Source organism: Pteropus medius, unplaced genomic scaffold (genome assembly GCF_902729225.1).
Source record: "Pteropus medius unplaced genomic scaffold, Ma_sr-lr_union100, whole genome shotgun sequence".
Taxonomy (NCBI): Eukaryota; Metazoa; Chordata; class Mammalia; order Chiroptera; family Pteropodidae; genus Pteropus; species Pteropus medius.
The window spans coordinates 63,944,125-63,956,357 of NW_024349800.1; the positions used below are offsets into that span (position 1 = coordinate 63,944,125).

At 43.9% G+C, this 12,233-nt stretch overlaps 1 pseudogene; it reads right to left on the reverse strand.

Annotated features, from left to right (window-relative positions):
• Positions 1-11,283: 11,283 nt before the first annotated feature.
• LOC120622469 (uncharacterized) lies at positions 11,284-11,398 on the reverse strand (annotated as a pseudogene).
• Between the last annotated feature and the right edge of the window lie 835 nt (positions 11,399-12,233).

A 12,233-nucleotide genomic window follows, 5' to 3' on the forward strand; every position in this document is an offset into this window, starting at 1 on the left:
CATTTCATTTCTCAGGTGGTAGAAGTAGGAGGGAGGAGACTTTTCTCCTGGGAAGGTTGCTCTGAGGACTAATGCCAGAGGGGCACATTTTTCTAGCTACAAGAGCCTTTGAGGCTCTGCTCCTCACCCCGGTACTGGAGGGCAGCGGAGAGGAACACTAATCACAGGAGGCCAAGTGACGAGTGTTATTCTGATGAATCAGATGTTCTCCCCGAGTAACTCTTCTAATTTGGAGCTGGTATTGTAGGAAAGGAAGGAGGAAACCAATGCCAGACTTTCCAAGGAGTTCAGGCAAGCCTGGGCTTGTCAGTGGGCAGTGGGTCCTTGGAGGAGAGAAATCAGAGCTCTGTCCATGTCAGAAGGGCCCTCCTTCCTCTCTGGGCTGGGGTAGGGGTGGGGAGGTTAAGCTCTTCACATGCATTTTCTCAGCAGTTCCCAGCCTTCCTGGGGGCTTCTGAGGATTCTCATGTCATGGCAAGCACATCCACAGAACCCATGTGAGAACACAGTGCTTAGTGTCTGTTGATTGGAAAAATGTCTTCACAAAATCTATCAGGAATTCTGGGATGTTTTTCCTTGAATTTGCATTTTATTTATTATAATAGCACCAATGTATATATAAAAAATGGTTGAATGCATATGATTGGGCAGCATAAATTCAGTGTGCGGACATTGGGCTTGATGTACAAATAGAGACACAAATTCTTTGCAATAATTCTTTATCCCTCTCCCGACCCCCGGTCTGTGTTATCTCATTTAACCCTGCGTTATCTCTTTCAGTCTTCATAACAACCCTGCAAAATAGGTATTGCTACCTCATTTTGCGGATAAGTGAGCTTGTTTCAAACGTCTTATGCCCATGTGCAAGGTCACATGTCAAGTAAGAAGAAGAATCAGGTTTTTAAACTAAGTTTGTGACTCGAAAGTCCTACCTCTTCCACTACCCCACTGACTTCTTGAGCAGGTACCTGACATTGAATCCCTCTGGCGCCCTCTGGAGGTCACTCCCCCATCCTGCCCCCTTACAAAGGTCAGTTAATCTCAAATAAATACCTATTGGCTTCTTTTTCTTTTTTGTAAGGTTTGGCATCCTGAGGAGACCCCTAAGTAAAGTCTAGCTGAGTGTTATAAAAATCTGTCCAAGAATGGAAACACGTGGAGGGCCTCTCATCCCTTTCCCACAGCATTAAAAGGAAAGGAGGCGTTGACAGCCCCCTCCACCCTCACCCCCACCCCCACGCCGGTCCCACAGCTGTCTGTCTGTGTCAAATGTTCTGAGCAGAGGTTGGGGGCTTCAGCTCCCCACACAAAGAGAGTTCAGAGCTGTCAGCACCTTCCCCACAATACACTAGGTGCTGAAAAGCAGGTGATAATTGTAGCCCTGTCACCCTCATCACCTCTGAGCTGGCTGGGGTTTTTTTCTAAAAACAAATGTTGTGCTGCCTGAAAATCGAAGTCGGAGTTTCAGTTGAGGAAATACAACACGCTTTTCCACAAAGCACAGATAGGAAGATGCCTGGACGTTCTCTAGTTTGACCCAGCGGGAGGAGCTTGGTTGCCCAGCCGCTCTGTGAGCGCTTCCCAGGGGAGGAGTCCCATTCCACAGCCAGCTTGGGATGTCAGAGCTCCAACTTTCTCCCCTTGAGTCGAAAACTCTCTTCGCCTCTTGATCTTCTTTATGCCCTTTGAAGAAAATACAGGAGAAGCCGCCACCTTCCTGCCTGCCGAGGCCCCTCCCATCTCTGAAGGACTCTCATTCTGCTCCCTGCACTTCAGAGGCTGACTCTCTCCTCCTGATGAAATGCTCCCCAGATCTGACCTTTGATTTAGCGAGATTCCAGTCTCCTCACTCTTAAGGGCTCCCTGTCCTGGGGACACACTGTAGTGTGCCTGTGAATGTCTGTGTTAAACAGTAGCAATGAGACTAATATTTCCGAAATCACATAGTCAGATTTTCACACTCAGATTTACACACACTGATACAAACCAAAACTATTTCCCCTAAGAACAGATGTAGTTACCCATAATAACATCTAAACCTAATTGAGTATTTGGCTCATGCCAGCCATTTACATACATTATCCCTCTAGTCTCCACATGCCCTTATGACACTGATGCAGACATATCTCCAGCACTTTATAGGTAAGAAAACTAAAGCTTAAAGATGTTAAGATTCTACCCATATCTCTGAGCTAATGAAGTGTTGAAAAGGCACCAAAATCCACGTGGGTCTCCAAAATAAATGCTCTTAACCACTCCCCTATATTACGCACCTCACACAAAGTCACGTAATGTTGTTTTACTCAAAACTGCACATACACTGCAATACGGCTCTTCTCAGAACCACGCACATTCATATTACATAAGCACGCACAGATGGAGATCCAGGTAAGACCCAGCAAGGTGTCACACAAATCAAAATTCTTATTTTAAAAAACCTACAGAAGTTTCATTTTCCAGTCTAAGTTACCTAAGCAACGTTATTTACAAATATTTTTTATTATAGGAACTACCACTGCAGGTAAGGGCAATGAACAGTCAATACATTCGTGATTCATCTCAGCAATTCACTCTCAGAAAGCAGAGGTTGGGGACAGGGTGAGTTATCTATTTTGAACCTAATTCTGCTCTAAGATATACTTCTTGGAGAAGGAACAGGGAGAGAAATCCTGAAAAACAGTAGCCAGTTCGTCTCAAAGTTTATACCGTTCATGGGGGGAAAAGCTGGACATGGTCCAACATGTACCTTCATCTTTATGAAAGGTGGATTGCAGAAACTTCAGAGGACAAATAAGATGATCCCATAACCTTAAACTCTCAAAGAAGACAGCTCTGGAGAGATGACTTTCAAAAATGAAATTCTAACAATACAATTGCAAATGATTCTGATATGAAAGAAATATGGTTGCACAGGATGAATACAAAGGAGTGAAACAGAACTTTATGCATAATGTCTTTATGCAGGATGGCTGAAGCCAGAATGAGCCGAGGGCGTAACACAAAAGGCCTTTCTGGGTACAGTCAGAGCAGCACAACAGAGAAGGGCTGGATCCACCTCTAAGTACCAGCTAGATGACCTTGGGCAATTCTCCTATCCTCTCTGAACCTCAGTTTTCTTCACTTAACATAAGATAATAATCCTTACACTGTGGGTTTGATGTGAAGATTACACGGTATGATGCATTAAAAAACAAACAAAACCCAGCACAGAGAAAAGCTCTCAGAAAGTATCAGCTGTTATTTCCCCGCTAAGGGTTTAAAATGAACAAAAAGCAGAACTCTTCGGCTCCTTTATTGCTTCCATCTTCTTGTCAAGAACAATGCTCCTCAGATTAGAACATCTAGAATGAACATTGATAAAGAGAACTGACAAATCCAGGTACCACACGGATTATTAAAATGAGGTTAAGCCTCTTGACCCGGAAGAATGACATTCCATGATTTAAGGATAACATGTAGAGTGTGGACTTGGTGTTGGGAATCCTTGAAGAAGAATGGGAAAAGGGACAAAAGACATGCCTGGTACATAGCAAGCGCTCAATTAAAATCCATTGGATGCTGTTGAAAAGGGGCAATAAAAAAGCAAATGCCTTGCTTTTCTGAAAGGGCTAGAAGGTGTGCCTGAGATTCATCCCCGGTAATACTTCAGAACTGCTTATTAAACAGGCAGCTTTCGAGCCCTCGAGAAGACATGCTGTGATACCCAGTGTAGGTCCATCAAGAAAGTGTCGTGCCTGACATACCTCATTTCCTTTTCTGACAGAGTTGTTAGATGAATAGTCAAATAGTGCAGTATGTTTGAGTTCATGACCCCAGATTAAGGAATGTGTCCTAGATGATGATACAGTCAGGGGCTTAGTAATTGAAAGAATGATCATATCCAAAGAGAGTAGATTAGCTGGAGAAGGGGCCCTGGAGTCCTCGGGCAGGGCTTCCATCATGGCCTGTCCTGGTTAACATTTTCCATATTGACCAGGGGAGAATGTAGATGGATTGCTGATTAGTTACCAATGAAACAAAGAAGGCAATTCATGTGTTCGTGAGCAGAGTCGGGATCCAGCTACACTGCACCAGCTAAATCTGGGGTCGAAAAAGCAATATCATTTCCATAAAGCCTTTCTTTCTTTAGACTCCAGAGTCACCTGGGCCAGAAGCTTCTCCCTCTCACTCATTCCCTAAATCTATCCACTTACCAAATTCATGGGTTTAACCTCCTAAATATTTCTCAGACGTTTCCTTTACTTTCAATCCCATTGTCCCTGCTCAAATGTAGGCCTTCATTACACTAGGAAACAACAGCCAGGGGATTGGAATCTGGTCAGAGAGAGCCATGTTCAAACCCCTGCAGACAGCTATGTGATCTTGGACAAGTTATTTAACCTTCGGAAATTTCAGTTCCTTTGTAGGTAACATGAGGATAATAATAATAATACCTACCTCAGCAGTCGTCGCAAGATTTCTGACAGAATGCTTATAAAGTGCTCAGTAATGCGGCTGGCATGAAATGAGTGTTTGGTAAACATTAGTTAACATGACGGAACAGTTGTGACAACTTCCCAGCTGGTCTGTGTACCACTAGCTTCATCTCCTCTTGCATCATCTGTCTTTTAGTAGAGGGGCAAGCAAATCCAGAACCCATCAATGATTCTGCCCAGAATAAATGTCACCAAACACACTCCTGTGCACGTGCACACATGCACACACACACACTCAGCACTGCCCCAGGATCAAGTCTCAACTCCTTAGCCTGGTATAGATGAGCCTTCCCAACTACAACTACCTGCTATTTCCATAGCACAGGAGACAGTTTCCCACCTCTCAGTTTTTAAGCGAGCTTTTCTATCCGCTTGGAGTACTCTTGCCCCCTGGTCCATCCAGCGACCTTCGATTTGTACGTGAAAATCCAGACAGGTGTCATGCCCTCTGTGAAGCCTTTCAGGTCCTCTGGAGGCACACTACCCCATCCTCACACTTGCACGGACTCCACCCCATCAGAGACATCTCAGAGCCTCCATGGCCTCACCCGCAAAATGAGGCTTCAAATACCAATTCCATAACTAAATAAAAAGGAATTGCCAAACAGGAAAAAAAAAGCAATTACAGGGTGTGTCATTATGAGGACTCAGAGTAATAAAAAACATAGCACGTCCAGGAGACTGGAAGTCAAGCTGCATGCTGAGAGGGCTCACAACCTTTCATGTGAAGGGTGGTAGGCAGAACTGAGATTGTTGTGCAATCTAAGGGCAGACTTAAAGAAATGGGGACTTACGATGGGAGCCCTAGGGGGCAGAAGCCATGTTCTATTCATTTTTGCATTACCAAATATAGGAGACAATAAACGCTTGCTAAATTGTGGTGAAGTGTGAAATAGAAATAAACAATCAATCAATCAATCAATCAGTAATAGATCAGTCACTCACTCCGTCAGTCAACCAATCTCTCAGGCTCCTTCTCTCTGCAATGAATGTGGGTGCCATTTGGCCAATGGTCATACGTCTTTTTTCCCAAGTGAGAAAGTCACTTTATCTCACTGATTGCCCTGCATTTTGGCAAGGCAAAGATGATCGCATCACACTTATCTCCAGCTTGCAGGAGGAAGGGAGTGGGGCTTAGAAGGTAGATGCTTCCCCAGGGTACCAAAGCCTGTCATTGGCAGCACCTCGCTTTAACTGAGGTTTAACCCTCTTGCTTACATTCTACTTCCTTAGGACCCGGACAGCTGTTTGGGCCAGCTAGAGAAGTGTGCTCATTGCTCGTGACAACAGAGAGACACATGAGAGTCACTCCTAGCTGACCAGCCTGGTCTTTCTCCCTTGTATCTATGGGACATTCCATAGATGTCTCTGCATCAGAGCTGCTGTGGCTATTGCCTCTCCTATGACCAAAACAAAGAATCCCCTCTACTTTCTCGGGAGCTTTGAAAACCAATGTGGATGGTGCTGTCCACAGAGATTTAGCCTCAGATTTCTTGAAGTTCATTCATGGATCAAGTAAACCCTTTATCTGCTTATTGTTAAAATCACCTTAAGGTCAGTGCCTGCATTGCCTGCAGCCCTCATTCACTAAGCAAGGCTGGACATCACCTTTCTTACTTTTTGACATCAGCTCTCCAGCTTCCTATGGTGTTCAGGCCATACAGACTGCACAGTAGAGCTGAAGAAGGAAACACTTAATCAGGGAAATATCTGGTTAGGGTCACCCAGAGTCGGGCTCAAACCCAGGTCCTGACCCCCAGCCTAATGTCTTTGCCCCATACCATACTACCTGCCTGAGATGGAACCTGGCAGTGCCCTCCCCTTAAGGATGGACAGAAACTCATCTGTTCTTATGAAACTCCTACCAGCAAGGTCAGGAGCTCAAGATAATAGGGCTGAAGATCTCGAGGTTTTCATAACAATAATCATATCCACTCTTTCCTCACTTTTTACCAGGTCCTGGACAGTTATCTCTTTGGACCCAACTAAACTTTAGGAGTTAGGTATTATCACCTCCATTTTACAGGTGAGGAAAGTGAAACTCAGAGAAGTTCTATAACAAATATCCCAAGATTTCATTTAGGAAATGGACATCTGTCATTTCAGGGCCATAGGGCCTCAGGTGCAGTTAGGCGCAGCACTGGCTTAGACCAGGTGAAGAAAGAAGTCAGACGTTATCCAAACAAAAAGAAGGAATAAGAATCCAATAAGACCAACTAGTGGACATACTGCAGACATGCAGGGAAAATGGAGAGATCAGAGGGAGAGACTCTTCCAGAATAAGCAGTGGACACATCCTGCATAGGACTTGTTTCTAAAAGCTACTATGCCCACAGCAAAAGCCTGGGTTGACCCGGGAAACCAGGAAAGCTGCAGAGAGATACGTATGGCCACCCACAACCAGTAAGCATGTCCTAGGTCCTAGGCCAGAGAACAGTTTGGGCAGGAGGCTCTATCTAGCAGGGAGGAAGGGCAGGTGGTCTAACACCCACCCTATCAAGCTAGATGAACCAGGATCATTGTCAGCCAAGATGCCCATGAGACTGTAGGTTACCTTAGGATATACATTTGATTAACTAGTCAGCTTTTGAAATACACTGAATTTCCCATCTTTGCTGCATAATTTTTCTTTCCAAACCCATCAACCTGCAGGAGTCAAGCTAAGATTAAAATGTCCCCTCTAAGTGAGAAGAGCACCCCTAGAGGCCAGATGAGGTAATGAAAGCCCAGCTAGTGACTGGTTCAGCCAATGCTTCCTGAGTACCTACTGTTTGCCAAACCCTTTTCCACCTGGAAGGGAGAAACCACTGTAAACAAAGCAGAAAGGGCCCCTGCTCTCTCGCAGCTAACATTCAGAGGAAGAGAAGCAAACAACGTAGTGCTAAACAAATACTACAAAGTAAATTCAGAGTAATAAGGACCTCCAAGGGTGACTGTGGGAGCCTCTCTAAGGAGGTAATGGTGTATCTTGGAGCTGCATAAAGAAAAGAAGACCAGACTTATGAAGCCCTAGGGAGAAGGAACAGCAAATGCAAAAGCTCCGATATAGGCCCAAGCTTGGTGTACTGGAGGACCGGTCAGAAGGTGAGTGTGGTTGGCACCTAGTGAACATGCAGGCAGGGATGGATGTGAGACAAGGGCAAACAAACAGGAGGATTCACTTGGCCAGGTGAGCTTCTGAGGACCACATCTCTTTGCTGAGCCCCAGTGCCTAGCTGAGTTCTTGGTACAGAAAGCGTGCTTCATAAACATTTACTAAATAAACAAACAAATGAGAGAATGCCTGGATTAATGAATGATGAATGGGCCAGGGGAGATGAAAGTCATTGCTGGTTGCTCCCCCATAAAGGACCTCTTCTATCTCTCCAGGTCCCCCATGTGGTTCTCCTGGCAAGGACCCATCATTAAAGCAGAAAGCAACAGACCAAAATGAAAGTCTCTGAGTTGGGAAACCCTAAAGCTGATTTCAGTCCCTCTTAGCATAAATAAATAAATAAATAAATAAATAAATAAATAAATAAATAAGTAAGTAAGTAAGTAAGTAAGTAAGTAAGTAAATAAGTGTCCCTGGAATGCTGAGAACAACCCCTATATGGGAAAATGGGAAGTTTCCATTTAAGCCGCCAGCAAGACCCTCTTCCCCAGAACAGATACCTTTGGCACCTAGAGACTTCAAAGCCCTGTCGCTGCCTGGAGCTTCTCCTGTAACAGAGCAAAGAGTTCATCTACCTGGCGCTACAGCCAGCCAATTACACTGACACCAGGATACAGTGAAAGAAAATAGCGTTTATTGTATAACGCTACACAATGGAGAATGGGCAGCTTGTGCTGGAAAAACCTGAACTTCCTGATCCAGGGTTTGGGTGGGTTTTTAAGGGTTTAGGGGGAACAGGTATGCAGAAGGGTTGGTGGGGCAAGTTTTAATTGGAGGATCTTGGAGCTTTGCAGTTTAGGGTAAGGGGTGTCAGCACTGGATAATTCTGGACAAAAGACCCTCTGCTTCTAAAAGGGTTCCAGTGTTCGAGTTCCGGTTATGTCCTGGTTATTTGGTTCCGGGAGGGAGGGGCGCAAGACTTTGGTTCTGGGTGCAGCTGGAGGTCAAAGTTCTCTCTGCGCATGCTCCAGCTGCCTGGCTTGCGGTTTTGTTCTGTTGTCTCTGAAAAGCGACTCCATATCGTGTTAAACAAAACAGAACCACTTTGAGCTGGTTCTGTGGTTACTCTCCTCAGTTTACCCCCCAAAGAACTGGACTGAGCATAGGGCCTTCTGGACTACTGATGCTGGTGACAGTTGGCTCTGTGGTGCAGAGGATATTTTAAGGAGAGGGTTTTATTTTTCAGCTTTGTTCTCACTTGTCTGTCACCAAGACTGAACCGAAGGGTTCAACTGGGACCGACAAACATGTATGGGCCCATCCTGCTAGGTGCCAGGCACTGGACTGGCCCTGGAATTTGAGGAATGAGAAACAGAAGACAGCCACATAAACAGAACACAAAAACCCCATCAATACTGTCAGATTAATCAATAAATGTCTGGGGCTTTTCTCCTGAAGGGGCACAGAGCAGGACATCATTCCACTTCTGCTCTCCCACCCTTGCTCCTTGCTCTTTTGTTTGTTTTTTACATGGGCCAGAACACACAGACATTGAAGTCTGGAGTTCTGGAAACATACAGCTGCTAACAGGAGGATGAATTATTGAAATGTTATGCTTGTTAACAGAACACTCCAAATCTCTGGTGCTTACCAGACTGCAGGTCAGTTGGGGGTAAGTCATTCAAGCCAAATACTTTTCAGGGACTAACCAGGAATCCATGAGGATGCTTTTGAAAGAATAGAAATGCCCCCCAAAAACTTAAAACCTTAAGCCGGTGCAAAGGGAGAATGCAATTGGCTCAGCCTATCTTTAAAGCATGTGGAGCCCCAGGCAAGCCTCCTGCAGCCTGAGCCAACTCATGCAAACTCAAAGGGACACACCCAGTTTTAGAGGCCCTCATTTACCTCACAGTGTCTGCGATCATTCATTCCTGCCCCTCGGGGTCCTTTTCAGCTCAGAATCCTTACAGTGTCTCAGGTCCCTTATAGTGGTCTCAGAATCCATAATTGTACCATCTCACCAAACCTACAGTGAGTACCTGTACTCACCATATGGAAGCCTCAGCCTCAGACAGCATCACCCAGCCTCTTCCTCCTGGGATGAAAATGGCAGTTCAGCACTCAAGGTTCTCCCTCAATCTTCTTTCCTCTCTGGGTGCCATGTATATTGAACTTATCTATAGCTCCTCTCCCCACAGTTGAACTGAAGATTTCTGATTTAAAAGTAACATGTGTACAATTAATTCAATAACTCAACAATCAATGATTACTCATCTGTGTCTACCAAAGGCATTTTTCTAGATACTTGGAATACTGATTTGAACAAATTTTGGCACACTATAGAGCGTGCAGAAATTATGGAAACCTACAAAGAAAAAAATTAAAACGTTATCTATTAGGAAATCATCCAGGAGCCATGGGGTTGACATTTTAGTGTATTTCTTTCCAAACATTTTTAATATGGTTGAGATCAGATTGTAAATCTAATGTTGAATCACCATGTCTTAATCTATTCGGGCCGATATAATGAAAATACCATAGACTGGGTGCCTCAAACAACAAGCACGTATTTCTCACAGTTCTGGAGGCTGGTAAGTTCGTGATCAAGGTGCTGGACAATTTGGTGTCTAATGAGAGCACTTTTCCTGGTCTTCTTGCTGTGTCCGCACATGGCAGAAGGGAGAAGGTTGCTCTCTGAGTCTCTTTAATAAGGGCATTAATCCCTTTCATGAAGCTCCAGCCTCATGACCTAATCACCTTCGAAAGACCCCCACCTCTTAATACCATCACATTAGGGGTTAGGATTTGAACATATGAATTTCTTTTGCGGGGGAACACAAACTTTTAGTCTGTAACGGTGAATTTTAAATTTAACAATATGGCATCATCATCTTCCTCAAATAGGGTTGCATAAAACAAAAATTCGGAATGTCCAGTTAAAACTGAATTTTGGAAACATTAAATAAATTTTTAGTTTGAGTAATTCCTAAATACTGCATGAGACATACTTATACTAAAAAGAAATTATTCGTTGTGTTTCTGAAATTAAAATGTAACTACTGTCTTGTATATTTTTTTGGCAACACTCTGGTTAAAAATTCACAGAAGGCCTTTCCTGGCCTCGTTTTGGCTCTTGTTCTGTTCTTGCTTTAAACATACCAACTTTGAGCAGGTCACTGTACCTGCCATAGTGCATCAGTACTTATTTCTCCTTCCACCTGGGCACTCATCCAGATATTTGCGTGACTCCTTATTCACTCATCAAGGTGACTCCTTAGCCACCTTTTTCAAAATAACACTCTTCATCTCTCCCCATCCCTCTTATCTCAACTGGCTTTCTTCATAGTGTTTATTCCCCATATAACATTATATATTCATTTATTGTCTGGCTCCATGTTTTAAGGTATAAGATCCCTGAGAACAAGATCCCTGTTTTGTTTGGGCTTTTCTTTTGTTGTATTGCCATATCCCCAGAGTGTAGAACAGTACTCAGTAAATATCTGTTTAATGAATGGATACATGTGTTCACATGTGTGTATCTGGTTATTGATTCTACTCTATTGAGTAATGGTCTAGTCTTGAACTATTACCATACTAGTTTAATTATTGTAGTTTCATAAGTTTTTTTAATAACTAATAGAGTTAGCCCTCTCATTAATCTTATACACTTTTTATCTTTGGTTATTTCTTTCTTTATTTTTTTATTATTATTTATACCTACAGCACCTGGTCTTCCTAGGTGGTCTCCCATCCAAGTACAACCAGGCCCGACCCTGCTTAGCTTCCGAGATCAGACATCGGGCTTGTTCAGGGTGGCATGGCCATAGACCATGGACTGTGGCTCCACTGGGGCGTGAACCCAAGACCTTCTGTGTGTAAAGCAGACGTGCTAACTGCTACACTATGGAACCACATCCTATCCTTGGTTATTTTTGACTGATTATTTCTCCATCTAAATTTAGAGGCATAAACATGGCAAACAATTAAGGAGCATTTACTCTGTGCCAGGCATACCATAAACACTTCCTATGCGTTAACTCACATAATCCTCACAACTAATCTGTGAGGCAGGTACTATACTTATCTCCACTCTCCAGATGAGAGAACTGGGACATAAGTAACTTCCTCAAGGTCACACAGCTAGTAAGTGGCAAAGCTGATATATGAACCCAGTCTGGCTTCAGAGGCCATTCTCTTAACCACCACTGTCTGCTGTCATACAAATTACCACAAACTCAGTGGCTGCAAATTACACATATTTATTATTCCACAGTTCTATGGAGTTGGAGTCTGGAGTACAGCTTAGCTGGATCTTCTGCTCAGGTCACAGAAGCTGAAATCATGGTTTCGGTGGAGCTGCAATTCTCGCCTAAGGCTGGAGTCTTCTTCCAAGCTCAGTGGTTCTGTGGTATGTGGCCCCCACCACAGCTTACAGCAGAGAGCAGCTGCTTCTTCTTCCTCAAAGTCAGCAGGAGCACATCTCTGTATGACTTCCTCTCCTGCCTCTAGCCAGAGAAAACTCTCTGCTTTTAAAGTGTTTACCTGATTGGATTAGGCCATTCAGTAATCTCTGTGTTTTAAGGTCAATTGACTTAGGATTTAATTTAGATCTTCAAAGTCCCTTTGCAGGAGTAGCTAGGTTAGCGTTTGATCGAATAACCAGG